Below are 15,674 nucleotides of genomic sequence, written 5' to 3'. Positions count from 1 at the left end.
TGTTGTTCCTGCCAGGGATCTAGTTTTGTCAAGGATCTATTGTTGTTCTCATGTGAACTTGTGTTCCTTTCAGGGATCTATTGTTGTTGGGGGATCTTTTGTTCATGCTATTGAGCTAATGTTGTCAATGATCTATTGTTGTTCTCATGTGAACTAGTGTTCCGATCAGGGATCTATTGTTGTTGGGGGATCTGTTGTTCCTGCCAGGGATCTAGTTTTGTCAAGGATCTATTGTTGTTCTCATGTGAACTTGTGTTCCTTTCAGGGATCTATTGTTGTTGGGGGATCTTTTGTTCATGCTATTGAGCTAATGTTGTCAATGATCTATTGTTGTTCTCATGTGAACTAGTGTTCCTGCCAGGGATCTAGTTTTGTCAAGGATCTATTGTTGTTCTCAAGTGAACTAGTGTTCCGATCAGGGATCTATTGTTGTTGGGGGATCTGTTGTTCCTGCCAGGGATCTAGTGTTGTCAAGGATCTATTGTTGTTCTCATGTGAACTTGTGTTCCGATCAGGGATCTATTGTTCTTGGGGGATCTGTTGTTCCTGCCAGGGATCTAGTTTTGTCAATGATCTATTGTTCTCATGTGAACTTGTGTTCCAATCAGGGATCTATTGTTGTTGAGGGATCTGTTGTTCCTGCCAGGGAACTAGTTTTGTCAAGGATCTACTGTTGTTCTCATGTGAACTTGTGTTCCTTTCAGGGATCTATTGTTGTTGGGGGATCTTTTGTTCATGCTATTGAGCTAATGTTGTCAATCATCTATTGTTGTTCTCATGTGAACTTGTGTTCCCATCAGGGATCTATTGTTGTTGGGGGATCTGTTGTTCCTGCCAGGGATCTAGTGTTGTCAAGGATCTATTGTTGTTCTCATGTGAACTTGTTTTCCGATCAGGGATCTATTGTTGTCAAGGATCTATTGTTGTTCTCATGTGAACTTGTTTTCCGATCAGGGATCTATTGTTTTTGGGGGACCTAATTGTTCCTGCCAGGGATCTAGTGTTGTCAAGGATCTATTGTTGTTATCATGTGAACTAGTGTTCCGATCAGGGATCCATTGTTGTTCTTGTCATTTGAAGTAGTGTTCCTCTTAGGGATCTACTTTTTTGGGGAATCTATGGTTCCTGTCTGCATCTACTATTGCCAGCATGGGATATACTGTTCCTGCCAGGGGATCTATTGATGCCGGTGTGCTCTATTGTTGCTGTCTTCAAGAGGGAGTTCATGCCGCCATTCTCTGTGCAAACAAGTGGCATGTATGGAACTACCTAGGCAAGGAAAATGTAATAAAAAGGTTAAACTTACTTTTGGCAGTGCGGTCGGTCTCAGACAATATGCCCCAATCCTCAAAGGTCAGGCGAGAAATGTCCAGCCAGGCATTGTCCCTCTTCATTTGGTCCTTGTAAAAGGGGGTCCCTCTTGTCGTAGAGGCATGGTCTCTCTTTTACCAGCCTCATAAGGGACTCATTATCCACGGCCTCTTTCCTAACTCTGGCAGCTATGCTGCAAACAGAGACAACGTACTAAGAAAGTGAAAGTAATCCGTGCCAAGAAGGTGGGAAGAAGGTGGGGGCTGCCAGGGGACAGGGGAGTACCTGGTGGCTTCTGGGTAAATTCCTCTCTGCTTCTGGCAAAATCGCCTCACTATGAACAGTGATCAGACTTGAAAGCTACTTCCATTGAAATCAATGGGTAGGAATCGCCTACAAGTCGGATTGAAGTCGTACAGGAACTTCTTTTGAAGTCGGATCGCCTTGAGTTGTGTGTATTAACACCACTCCCATTCACTTGCATTGTTTTTCTTGACAGCACGACTTGGGACGACTTGAGGCGATTTCAAGTCGGATCACAAATCGCCCCAGTGTGAACCGGCACTCACTTTTTCAGATATAGTGTTTATTTATTAGAATAAATATATATATATAGATATATGTTTTTAGGTAGCGCTGCCTTGATATGTAATGTGTTGTTAATGCATTGTATGTTGTATTAGTATATCTCTTCTGTCTGGTATTCTCAGAGTGGATTAGAGACTTTGTTTCCTAACCATGTAGTTGGTTATTTATATTTACCACTGCTTAGAGATACTTAAGAATAAATTGCCTTTTTTTTAAAACTAAATTATACACCACACTTTTTTTAAGGTAATTATCTGAATAATTGATTAATCGAAACAATAATCAGCCAACCAGTGGCGTCTCCAGCTTTCATATTTAGGGGGGGCACATGGGGGGACAGGGACAAAAGTAGGGGGGCCAACTATAAAATGCAATTATATATATATATATATATATATATATATATATATATATATCCTGGGGCCCTTTACTACGATCCCACTATGGGCCCTTTCACATGTTCTGCAGTGAGCTCCCTTCCTACTATACTGGGGCCCCCCAGGGTGGCAGAAAACAAGAGATATATGTCACCAGCACACCAAGAAAATATAAGGGTCCAAAGCAGTGGGAGAACTATCAGGGTTTATTTATTTATTTATTTAAAATGCTTATTGGGAGCGCAGTCATTACCAGCAGGCCTCAATGCGCTCATAGAACCAACATATAAAAATACAGAACACATTGCAAAGGTTGTCTTGCCACCGGGCCCTGGTGTTCTGCCACAGTGGGGGATCCCCAGCTGTCCTGTCCCTGCTATTTACAGCGCTGGTCTGGCATCTGTCTCCTTGGCAGCTGCGGCAGTCTATTAGGATCTAGTGCTGGTGACATTATGGGTGCATGCAGGGGAAGGCTGGCACTATTGGTTATAGAGAGCCGAGCCCCCAGCTGGTCACCTTGCAGCAGTAATGCTGTATAACCTTCTCTGTTGACATGCTGATCGGCATGTGATCCAGGTGATGCTCCCAGTCAGATCTAATAAACACAGTATTTATTAGCATCAAGAGTAACCACATAAATATAATCAACCGTATGATCAGCAGCCATGTGGGCTCTATGCCTGTAAAGTGTGGGCTTTGATCAATAAAATCACTGATATTTATGACTAGGATTTGACTAAGAGCATCACCTGGATTGCATCCCGATCAGCATATCAGAGAAGGGTCCACTGCTGCTAAACAACCTGCAGGGAGCTTAACTGTCTACAACCAATAGAGATGGGCTCGGGTGTGTTTGAAATCCCACATGCCCGATCACGCCAGGAAGCCGACACTCCACAGTGCTAATCAATGTAGGGCTGCCTAAGAGCTAAGACCAGCCATAGACAGTTTAAATCTCAGCTGGTTCAGCAGAAACTGGCTGAGATTTGAACCATTAATTAGCAGATTCTCTTATAATTATCACTAGTGGTTGCTGTATAGCCACTGGTGATAATCACTGTTTGTCGGGAGAATATAATTGCTGGGCAGGAGGGATATTCCCGTCACCACTGTCTGTTGATGGGGGAATCATGCAAGTTTCTTTCCTGCAATCTGTGGATGCAGGAAAGAAAATTGCACCGTATATTATCTGCCTAACTGAAAGTGAAAGTAAATTGTGAATGTTTTGAAAGAACAGGAGAGGGGGAGGGAGACAGATCGGGGGGACAGAAGGGATGGAGATAATGTAGTTCAGTGATTACAGTGTACTGCAGTCTGCAGTGCACACACTTAAACACGGCCCAGGCTAGAATATCTGGTTGTGTGAGCGCTCGCATTATGCAGTGTCGACGAGCACAGGGAGGGGGAGGAATTCCCTGCAGAGCTTACTGGGGACGCTCTCCCTCTCGGGGAGCAAAATACAAAAATTGCAACAACAAAAAAAAAAAAAAAAAAAAAAATTTTTTTTTTTTGGGGGGGCACATGGTGGGGCACAGCATGATGTTAGGGGGGTCAGGGCCCCCTCTGGCCCCCCCCTAGGGACGCCCCTGCAGCCAACTAATCGATTATGAAAATAATCATTAGTTGCAGCCCTAATGCTTACCTACACCAGGCCAAGCTGGACCAATGGAACTATGCAATACAGATCATTTCTGGAGTTCACATTTAAATCCCTCAACACTAGAGCTTTTCTAATTGAAACCCTACAATGAAAAGCATCATGGCACCATGACAGGAACAACGCTATTTTATATAGCAATGAATATGTTTCTCCCTTATATTTAGATGGATTAGATTAACTCAGAGATATTAAAAATAACTTAATGACACAAATAAGGAAACATTACGTTCTCATAACAATGTTGCTTCCACCTACTAGATGACTTGCTGTCTCTTTAGCCTCTTTGAATACTCCAATGTTCTCCATGTTCGTCTGTACAGAGGAAATTATCAACAAGTAGAGGATATCCTGTACTAGTATTGAATGGCCTTTAGCTTAAAGGTACTTCCCTTCTGGTGGGAATTTTATGTAATCAGGATCAAACTACACTGCGCCGGAGTGATTTCATAGAGTGAGACTCTGAGACTTTATAAACATGTCTGTTCCATTGTATGCCAGTGAAAGAGCATTGTTACAGAGGAGAACACTTCCTTTTTCAGCATAGAACTTTAATGGAAATGTTACACTTCATTCTCATAAAATTCTTCTACTTTATTCAAGGTACTGCTACTGTTTTTCACATCTGCCGTGTGCTATTCAGCTGCATGAAATTAATATTTTTAAGGTTTTGCCGGTGACAATGTACGCACAAGACTGGGTGGTTAAAGTGGAGTTCCACCCACATCTTTGTTTTTTTTTTAATAAATATTACTCTTGCATAATGCATATTGATATAATTCATGTCATTAGCGCTGCCTTAGAAGATAATTATCGTAAAAAAATACCTTTTATTTTCCATTCTTGTGGATTCCCATTTTACTTGTGGGCAGGAGAAGCCACCCACCCCATTGGCCGGAAATCCAAAGACCCCATTGGCTGGGAGGAGAAACGATGGCCAGAACATGGAGGAGACGGAGGGGGGAAGCTGCCGCCACAGGCGTGGCCTGCATGGGGTAAGTGCATGGCTGATGGGGGGCCTGGTGGGCCAGATGTCTGTGGTCAGGTCTGTCTGCCGCCCACGACCAATGGAGCACCAGCAGCCACTGATTTGGCACTATGAGGGTGTGCAATATTATGCCAAGGGAATGATGGCATAAGACAGACAAAATTAAACATTGGCTAGATCATGGTTAGGCAAAACATTACTGTTTTGCCACCCAGGCTGTCATTTTGATTTTCTACTTCTAATTATATGTTTTTCATTACATTGCAGTCATTCCAAGCACCCAGTTCTTTCTTTCTTTCTTTCTTTCTTTCTTTCTTTCTTTCTTTCTTTCTTTTTTGCTAATGCTAAGTGCTAAAAATTGAATTTAAGATTTTTATGGGCTGATTTGGATTGTTTTGATGATTATTTACTTTCCTTTCACATTTACCTACATTGAGAATGAAAGAAATTCAGTGCTCCAAAACATAGGGATATTTCAATGTCTTATGTAGTGGGATTTATGTGGGGATGGGGTCTGTAGCTGTCAGGCATGGGCGTCCGCTCCATAGGGCAAGGGAGGGTGCTTGCCCCCCCCCCTAGAAACCAGTGCCATGATCCTCGGGGAGAAAAACAGCGGGCAGGAAGCAAGGCGGCGGTACGGCGAATCCAATTAGAGCCGCTCTCTCTCTCTTCTAGCTCCAGCTGACAGAGAGGGGGAGGGGGGCAATCGGGGGAGGTAAACAGTACAGCCAGCCCACGGCTCTCCTCTCCCTGTCACAGCGCCGCTGCCGAGATCTCTGGTAAATTATATTGTTATTCAAAGTTGCTAGTTGCTTGATAGTTGCATCAGGTTTCTCAAACCTTTGCATGCCTGCGCTTTATGTGATAATGAATAAGCCCCTCCCCTTCATGACATTGTCAAAAAGGGACCGAGCATGGATGACCTTAAAATGATGCCCCCCCTGAAAAAAGTTCAGCGGACGCCCATGCTGTCAGGTAGGCTGTAAGGAGCCCCATGATTTCTAATTGCAGCCCCGATGATGCTTTTTCTTTTCACGGTGCTGAAACAGGCAAAGGAGGAAGGGAAAAAAATACAATAAACTTTTGCAAGCTATGTGTAAAACATGGCTTAATAATATCCTTAAAATGGAGTTCCACCCACCGCTGCAAAAATGAAAAGACAGCAGCTACACATACTGCAGCTGCTGTCTTTTAATAATAAGACACTTACCTGTCCTGGAGTCCAGCGATGCTGGCACCACAGTTGATGCTGCTGCCGCTATTGCCGGTAAAGGGAACCTAGTAGTGAAGCATTGCGGCTTCACGCCGGGTCCCTACTGCTCATAAGCGAGGCACCGCTGTGCTCTCTTACTGTCCCGGTGGTGGGGGAAGAAGGAGGAAGCCAAGCCACTGATGTAATGCGCCACGACCCCGTCTCCTGGAAGTGGGGACAGAATATCTGTCCGGTATCCACTCCCCCCCTAAAAGGTGCCAAACGTGGCACCAAAGTGGGGGAGGAGACAAATGAGTGGAAGTTCCACTTTTGGATGGAACTCCGCTTTAAGCCCAACTCCAAGCTCAGCCTTCAGCCTCCTCTCCACATGGCAGTTTCCCATGGCGGTAAGATATGCTTTATTTTGTTCTTCACTTACCTTTACCAGGTATTTTCATGCTAGTCACATGCTAGTTACAGGCGTCCTCTTTGGCTTTGAGTGGTCCTGGATGATGCAGAGAGAGGTTATAACGTGATAACATAACAATCATTCTCTGCATTGCTATACTGTGAGTGAAGGGCAGGATTGCCAACCTCACAAAGTAAAATTTACTGACATAACATCAGAGTTTGCAGGGTTCCCCTTTACAGTGCAGGACAGTGAGAATCCTGATGTAAAAGGCAACACTGTGGACTATGATGTAAAGGAGAATTCTGAGGACTTTGATGTTAGGGGGAATTCTGCAGACTCTAGTGTAGTGTAAAGGGAAACTCTGATGTAAGGAGGACTCTGGTCACCAGAGCATTCCCTTTTACATCAGAGTTCCCGCTTACTTCAGGTTCTGCAGAAATACCATTTACATCAGAGTTACCCATTATATCAAGTTATGCAGAGTTCCCCTTTGCAGTGTAAGGGAGAATCCTGCAGACTCTGATGTGAAGGGGAACTCTAAGGACACTGATGTAAGGGGGAATGCTGGGATGTGGGGGGGGGGGATTCTGTTGACCACAGGCCCCCTTTCGCAGAGTGAATACACTAAGGTAAGGTGGGGTTACTGATATAAGGGGGAACCTTTATATCACTGCCCCCCCTTACCTTATATATTCACTCCCCCCTTACATCAGTGACCCCTCCCCACAGACTTTGTGTGGCCTGGCTGGAGGTGTCATTGACCTCCTTCATTGATTGCTCAAGTGTAGAGCAGTTGACACAGTCCTCTGGGCAGCTCTGTGGCTCCTCTTGTTTTTATCCTCATACACCACCTCTTCTCTACAGACCACCAGTCCTCCAGTGACAGTCCTGACGGCGCTCCTGCTTCTAAATCCTGGCTTCCCTTCCAGTCCTGTAATTCATAAAAGATGCAAAGTGGCGCCGTGACGTCACAGTGCGCCCACCTCTATCTGAGCCTTCCTGAGCTCTGCCCAAGCCTGCCTGAGCCCACCCGAGCCCTGCTCGAACCTGTCCGGCTTCAGAACTGTTTACGCACACTTCTGAAGTCAACCTGTGATCATATTTTTTGGCCAGCTAATGCCCATAATGGACATTTACAGGTAGTTTGTAAATTGGATGATTTTTATAAACTGTAAATTTACAGGCAGGTGGCAACCCAGGTGAAGGGCATTGTGTTGACACCTGCTCAGGGGGGGCGAGTCTCTGATGCCCCACACTTACAGGATCTCATCAGCCTTGCAGGCTGAATGACACTAAGGCCTCGTACACACGACCGAGAAACTCGACGGGCGAAACACATCGTTTTGCTCGTTGAGTTCCTTGTGAAGCCATCGAGGAACTCGACAAGCCAATTTTCTCCATTCCCGTCAAGGAAATAGAGAACTTGCTCTCTTTTTGGCTCGTCGAGTTTCTCGACAGTTTCCTCGACGAAAATGTACACACGACCGGTTTCCTCGGCAAAAAAATATCTCCCAGCAAGTTTCTTGCTGTTTTTTGCCGAGAAACTCGGTCGTGTGTACGAGGCCTGAGACTCTTTACCAGAAGATTTGAGGACATCTTGTGGCAAAAAGAGATTACTGCAAGGAACAGCTCTGCAATGAAGGTAAGTATGGCAGCCAAAGTATTGCTTTAAATTCGTTTTTCTTTCAGAACTTTCCAATTCTGACTTTCTACAGAAGGAAGAGAAGTGTAGCTATCCGTAAGGTCATACCTCTGTTTAAACTTGATGCTAGGCTTATTCAGTCTAGGATGCTTACCAACTCTTCAGAGCCTGTACCTGTCTAGAATCCTCCATGATAGTCACCATCAAGTGCAATGCTGGCACGTCAGCCAGTCAGGGGGTCAATCAGTCTCATCGTCTAGTGTGGAAACACCAGAGGCAAACTATAAGTAGAAAGACATTAAGTCAGACCAGTGGCAGAAAACTTTCCAATTTCTTTCATGTAAGTTATGACAAAAAGTCAGAGTTCTGGAAGATGAGAACTGACTGCAAGAGAGACATATAAAGAGCAAGGTGATAAAGTCTCATAAAAAGGTCATGTACTGTACAAGTCTGAACACATCATAATAGCTTCATATCGCCAGCATTGAAATGAGCGCAGCCGCCGGACTGTGAGAAGAAAGGAGGCGAGGGAGGAGGAGAGGGTTAGTGAGAAGATACAATGATATGGGCTACAGCCAAGGGTGTGACTATCCAGAACAATTAGCCAGGGGGACAAAAGGCACCTTCCGTTCCCATATTGCTCATAACACATTAACCTTTTATTTTCTAGTGGAAGTGAAGTTTCCTTCATTATTCAAATGGCCCTCGTGATTAAAAGTGTAGAAAGAGAACTCTATCGTTTCTGACCATAGTGACCAGCTTTCTGAATACGCACTTTTAGAATGGTAGGGGAGGTTAAAACAGAAATAATGATATGTTGCCATGGGCAAAAAATATATTACTTGAAATCAGTAAGAGTTAGGCCGGCGTATGGGAGCTGCGGTGGCTCAACGCGATTGGCACTGCGCTGACAAGCCATTCACCTCTGCAGCTAGGGGTTCGGATCCTGGTCTCGGCTACATGTGAATTGAGTTTGGTGGTCTCAGCCCAGCTCCCGGTGGGTGTGCTATGCGAGGTAAGCCTGCGCTTAGTACGCCCACCCCCCTCCCACAAAAACCACCACACTTGCACGCACTCGAAATTGAGTTAACATGCACGCACTTTGACCACGCGGTCTCTAAAAAGAGAGGCGAAGGACTAATAGGGCTGGTTGAGCGGGCTAGATCCTCTCACTCCCTTGTAGGGAGTCCCTCTGCCCCGTTGGGCTTCAAAGCGGAGCAGGTAGGGCGGGTTGTGTGGGAGGACCCCCTCACACAGCCACCATTGCCACCCGGGGCATGGAGAAAGGTGGCAGATTGCCTCTGGGGGAGGCCTGCCTACTCCCAACTCCTGCAGTCCGGCTCCTCTCTCGAGTACACGCACAAAACACACTTTAAAAGAAAACAAAAAAAAGAGTTAGGCCGGCGTATCAGTAGATACGCCGACCTAACTCGGAATTTGCACTGTCCTAAGTTTAAGTGTATTCTCAAACAGAGATACACTTAAACCTATCTAAGATACAATGGCTTGCGCCGTCCTATCTTAGGGTGCAATAGGCTGACCGCTAGGTGGCGCTTCCATTGCGGTCGTAGAATATGTAAATCACTAGATACGCCTATTCACGAACGTACGCCCAGCCGACGCAGTACAGATACGCCATTTACGTTATCAGGCCTAAACTTATTCCATCAAATAGCTGGAATAGTAATGTAAAGTATGGCCATCGTTCCCGCGTCGAAATTCGAAAATTTGACGTTGTTTGCCTAAGTCGTCCGTGAATAGGGATTTACGTCATTTACGTCCACGTCGAAACCAATAGGACCGTGCGGCGTACTTTGCCGCAATGCACACTGGGATATGTAGGCGGACGGCGCATGCGCCGTTCCAAAAAAACGTCAATCACGTCAGGTCAATAAAATTAAAATAAACCACGCCCCCTCAGCCTATTTTGAATTAGGCGCGCTTGCGGCCGCCGCATTTACGCTACGCCGCCGTAACTTAGCAGGCAAGTACTTTGTGAATCATGTACTTGCCTCGCTAACTTACGGCGGCGTAGTGTAAACACGATACACTACGCCGCCGCAAAGTTAGGGCGGGCTTTCTGAATCCACCTAATAGACAGTTCTCTTTATGTCTAGAAATAATTTATAACACTGATAGAAATTGTTTTATTTTGTCCATAGCAACCAGGGTGAGAGCTATACATGTCTAATGCCCGGTAGACACGATCCGATTATCGGACGAATAATCGTCCGTTTTTTTTTGTATGCTAATCTCACGTTGAATCTGATGAGTTTACTAAAGTCACGAAAATTCTCGTACGGCAGAAAAAAAAATCGGAAGTGATGTCATGTGTTGTAATGCATTTGTATTGCATTTTCGAACGTCAGCTGTACTGATTAAACGAAAATCTTACGATCTGGCATGGTACGAAAAAAAAATTCCGTGCATGTCCGATAGAACAAAATCGGATGAACTGTCCTGATCGGCTCTCGGAAGCTCTGTACTAACGATCCGATTATTGTACGATCGTTTCGAAAGCGGCATTTTTCGTATGATTTTCGGATCGTGTGTACGGGGCTTAACTGTCCCTAGAGAAAACACAAACAGATATTTCACTATTAAACTTGGATGTTTCAGAGGAGAGGGGGGGGGGGGATGAGACTGAATGTACTTAGAGCAGGATGACAGATCACACACTCAGACCCTAAGTATCCTTTAACACTGCCACCTGCCAGTACATGAAGTGCTTCATTGTCATTAAAGAGGGAGCACCATCACCACGGTGTCATGGTCACCTGTCTCATTTGTGCAACTTTTTTTCATGAATAGAATAATGACATATATCTGTGGTTTATTTGCTAATTAATGCTTTAACCACCATGATACCAACATATTTTTAATTTCCCAAAAATTGGGGCAAAAAATTACATCACCTTACTTACTAAAAAGGGGTCAAATAGGAAACAGTTTTATTTTCAAAATGTTTGGTCTTAGTTCCTATATACTATATATATATATATATATATATATATATATATATATATATATATATATATATATATACATATTATATATGAATATAAATTAATGGCTGTGTGTTGAGTTATTTTGAGTGGACACTGTTATACAAGTTGTACACTATACACAATATTTACAAAAATGTGAGGGGTGTACTTACTTTTGTGAGATACTATATATATACACACAGTGCCTTGAAAAAGTATTCATACCCCTTGAAATTTTCCACATTCTGTCATGTTATAACCAAAAATTAAATGTATTTTATATTGGGTTTTTATGTAATAGACCAATACAAAGCGGCACATAATTGTGAAGTGGAAGAATGATAAATGGTTTTAATTTTTTTTTTTTACAAATAAATATCTGAAAAGTGTTGTGTGCATTTGTATTCAGCCCCCTTTAGTTTGATACTCCTAACTAAAATCTAGTGGAACCAATTGATTTCAATGGGCAGGGGCGCTTTAGGAGCGGTGTATACACCGCTCCTACAGCGCCTCAAAGATGCGGCTGGCAGGATTTACAGAGACTCCCTGTTCATTCATAAACTGAAGCATTTGTAAACACAGAGAGGGCCATAGGGGGAATAATTCCAGTATCTGAACCCACTCCCGCTGCTCTGGGCCTCCCTGTTGAACCTATGGGGCCTGGGATCTGTACAGGGGGGTACGGTAAGAAGTAGAAAGGAGACATTGTTGGAAGTGGCAGCAGAGGAGCAGATGATGATACACACATACACTGCTTTGTCCGACAGTTTTAGGCGGTGGTTACGCTATTACACCATCTCGAGCCCCCTTTTTTGTTTCTTATGGCATGCTGAGTCCGAGTCCAGGAGCGGATCGTTCTTTCATGAGAGGGTGAGATCCCATCCAAGGGACACAACAGACGGGACACACGTAGCTGCTGGGAACCGATAGTGGAGTGACGCACGGCTCTGGGATTTCCTGTTACCCCGCAGAGGGTTATCTGCAGGTGCATACGACCTCGTCTAATAGGGGGTCCAGCAGTTCTGGTAAGGGCATATACCTATTCTCCTTTCCGGTGTACCTTTGAGGAGCAGCTTTTCTTTCAACTACTTTTGTGGTGGTAGATTTACTCACTTCAACATTATCTTTACGTCTGACGGCGCAACATTCACCAGCGTTGGACTTTCTTTTTTCCTTATTTATTATTTTTTTGGACTTTATCTATACAACTTTATTTATGTATATATATATATATATATATATATATATATATATATATATATATATATTTACCATCTATGTGGCATATATTTATTTAATTGATTATGCACGTTTTAATATCACTTTGTATCACATAGTATTTAGCGCAACCTTATTCCCGTTTTTTTGTATCTTTTTACATGAGTATCGCATGTTTTTAGTTGTCGCAGCTTTGTTTTTCACTAATACTTTATCATTTTTTTTTTACCTTTAGCGCAGTATAGTACCTTTTGTGCATTTATTTTGTTTGTTCTACTACCCTCTAATCAGCGGCCCTGGGCATGTGTCTTTGCTTCAAGGATGCAGTACTCAGGTCTGCACATTGTCATATGGGGAGGAAAGAAGGTCATTAAAGCGGATCTCCCATGGCAAAACTTTTTTTTTTAGGGGGTTAGTTAAACAGTTATTCTTAATGCTTACATTAACTCACGTTTTGTGTGTTCGTGGTCCGTCTATATGTGCTGCTGTCTCTAATAATAACTTATATTACGTCTCTTCAGCCGTTGCCATCTTCTTCACTGTGGGCATTATGAATCCCACTAGCAGAGACTTCCTGGATGCGGTGATGCTGTAATCCCAGCATCCACCGCTCGATCTGTCCTGTAATGGAGAGATTTCAAATGCCCGCCCTCCTTCCATTGTTTACATCGCGCGTCACTTCCTGCTGGACGAAGTCGCGCGATGTTTCCTCTAACACGGGCCAAATATGATAACAAGGGAGCTATGACACAAGCTCCCAGAAGACACTGCGCGGGACAGGAAAGAACGGAAAACCTGTCGGAAACCCGATGTCTGCAGACCGGAAGCCTATCTTGGTTATAAGGTACAGTAAACGTTTTTTTAGATGCACATATCGGATTAAGCATTGTTCAGGAGCATTATTAAGATTGAGATTATGTTTTATTTAGGGTGGAGCTCCGCTTTAACACTGTATTAGCGTCACTACAGACTGTATAGATCTTACACAGGGATTAGACTCAGGCCTCGTACACACGACCGGTTTCCTCGACAGAATCCATCAAGAAACTTGGTGGCAGAGCTTTTTTGCAGAGGAAAACGGTCGTGTGTATGGCCTCGTACACACGACCGAGGAACTCGTTGGAAAAGACACATTGTTTTCCTCGACGAGTTCCTTGTTAGGCTTGTGGAGAAACTCAGGTTTCTTACCATACACACGATCATGTTTCTCGACGAAAACCAGCCCGACGAGGAAATTGAGACTCCCGTTGAGGAAAAAGAGAACTTGTTCTCTTTTTTCTTTGTCGAGTTCCTTGACAGTTTTCTCGATGAAAAGCATACACACGACCGTTTTCCTCGGCAAAAAAGCTCTCCCACCAAGTTTCTTGATGGATTCTGTCGAGTTCCTCGGTCGTGTGTACGAGGCCTCAGTTTTTCATCGAGAAAACTGTCGAGGAACTGGACGAAAAAAAAGAGAACAAGTTCTCTTTTTCCTCGTCGGGAGTCTCAAATTCCTCGTCGGGCTGGTTTTCCACGAGAAACACGTTCGTGTGTATGCTTAGAAACCGGCGCATGCTCAGAATAAAGTATGAGACGGGAGCGCACCTTCGGTAAAAGTAGCGTTTGTAAGGGAGATAGCACATTTGTCACGCTGTAACAGACACGGAAAAGTGCAAAGCATCTCCTACCAAACTTTTACTTAACACGCAGTAACATGAGATTAGCAAAAGCAGCACCAAGGGTTGTGCCAGTGGAATCGAACTTCCCCTGCCGTCGTATGTGTTGAACATCACCGCATTTGAGAACGACGAGATTTGGTCTTGACAGTGTGTACGCAAAGAACGCTTGTCAAGTTTCTCGACAAGCCTAACAAGGAACTCGTCGAGGAAAACGATGTTTCATTTACGATGAGTTCCTCGGTCGTGTGTACGAGGCCTCAGGGCTAACACAGAGAAAAGGGATTGATATGGACTGTTTTCCTGTCTCAATACAGGAGAGGCTTGCAGTGTTTCACTGGTATAATCTGTTGAGATAAGCAGAGACAAACAAACACACACACACACAGCTTCTTGTGGAATGCAGCAGGAAAATGAGAGAAGAGCAGAACAGAAGGCCGAATAGCTCCCTCCCATTGCCTTTATAATGCTCATGACATCACAGATACATACATTTTCATTGGTTCACAATAAGTACACACCCATCGATCCCTCCCAATCACCCTGGACCCCACCCATTTACCCTCCCCTCTTGTAAGCACATGGCAAAGTCTTTTGTTCAACCCTAAATCATAGGGGTCTCCTAATGAAACCTACAAGGAATATAATGAGGTGGGCTGGGAAAGGGGCTTGTCCAAGAACAGGGGCAGGGAAAAGGCAGTCCTTTGTTCGAAATAGTCCAGAAAATAGTCCATTTAGATATTCATACGCAACAAGCAGGCGTGTTGCCTTATAAGGGCATAAGCAGTCCAGAACAAGGATTCCTTTGATGGGAGGTAGCAGACAAGAAGAAAGTGGAGTGGAAAGCACTTTTTTAAACACAATTCATTGCATTAAACATATCTTATATATATATCATCAAGGAAAATAGGTACTAATATGATTTCATTCATGCATATATATTTATATATAAAAAGGTATCAAAAAGAATATATGAAAAATAATACTAAACATTATTAATAGTTCTAATAAAAAAATTAGCTCAGCTTATTAAATAGGCATTATTACAGAAATCTATCACAGGATCACAGAAAAGATAAGCATCAATGGGTGGTGGTGGTAATGGTGAGTGGATGGCCTGTCAAGAGAACCTGTCTCATTGCCCTAAATGAATAACTGAACTATTAAACCTTAAAAAAATGGGAGCGCAAATACATTACTGAGAGGAAAAATATATAAATAGCTAGAAAGTGAAATATGGCTAAAAGCGAACATAAAATCTCCCATGTTTCAAGACCATGACATGATTGCAGTTTTATCCACAGCCAGTTTATTTCAAACATTGTTTCATGATATGTTGTTATGTTCACTATTCTGTAATGTTATTTCTTGAGTCCCTCCCCCACGCCAATAATTGAAAGTCCTTCTCTGAGCATGTATGTATTTTGTAGGGGCCCTCCACACCTTCACAGTCCACAGTCTTCCATTGTTCTTCTTAATCACTAACAACTGCAGGGAGGAAGGGACTCTAGGGCAGCCTGCATGACATAGCTGGGTCCTGCACAGCACATGGGTGTTCAGAAGACTGCTCATCCAGTGCACAGCTAGTAAGCTGGAGTGACTAGTGTTCTGAACAGTAAATGCCACCATTACAACAGCTAATAGTTA

Source organism: Rana temporaria, chromosome 5 (assembly GCF_905171775.1).
Source record: "Rana temporaria chromosome 5, aRanTem1.1, whole genome shotgun sequence".
Taxonomy (NCBI): domain Eukaryota; kingdom Metazoa; phylum Chordata; class Amphibia; order Anura; family Ranidae; genus Rana; species Rana temporaria.
Note: the sequence above shows the minus strand (reverse complement) of the source record.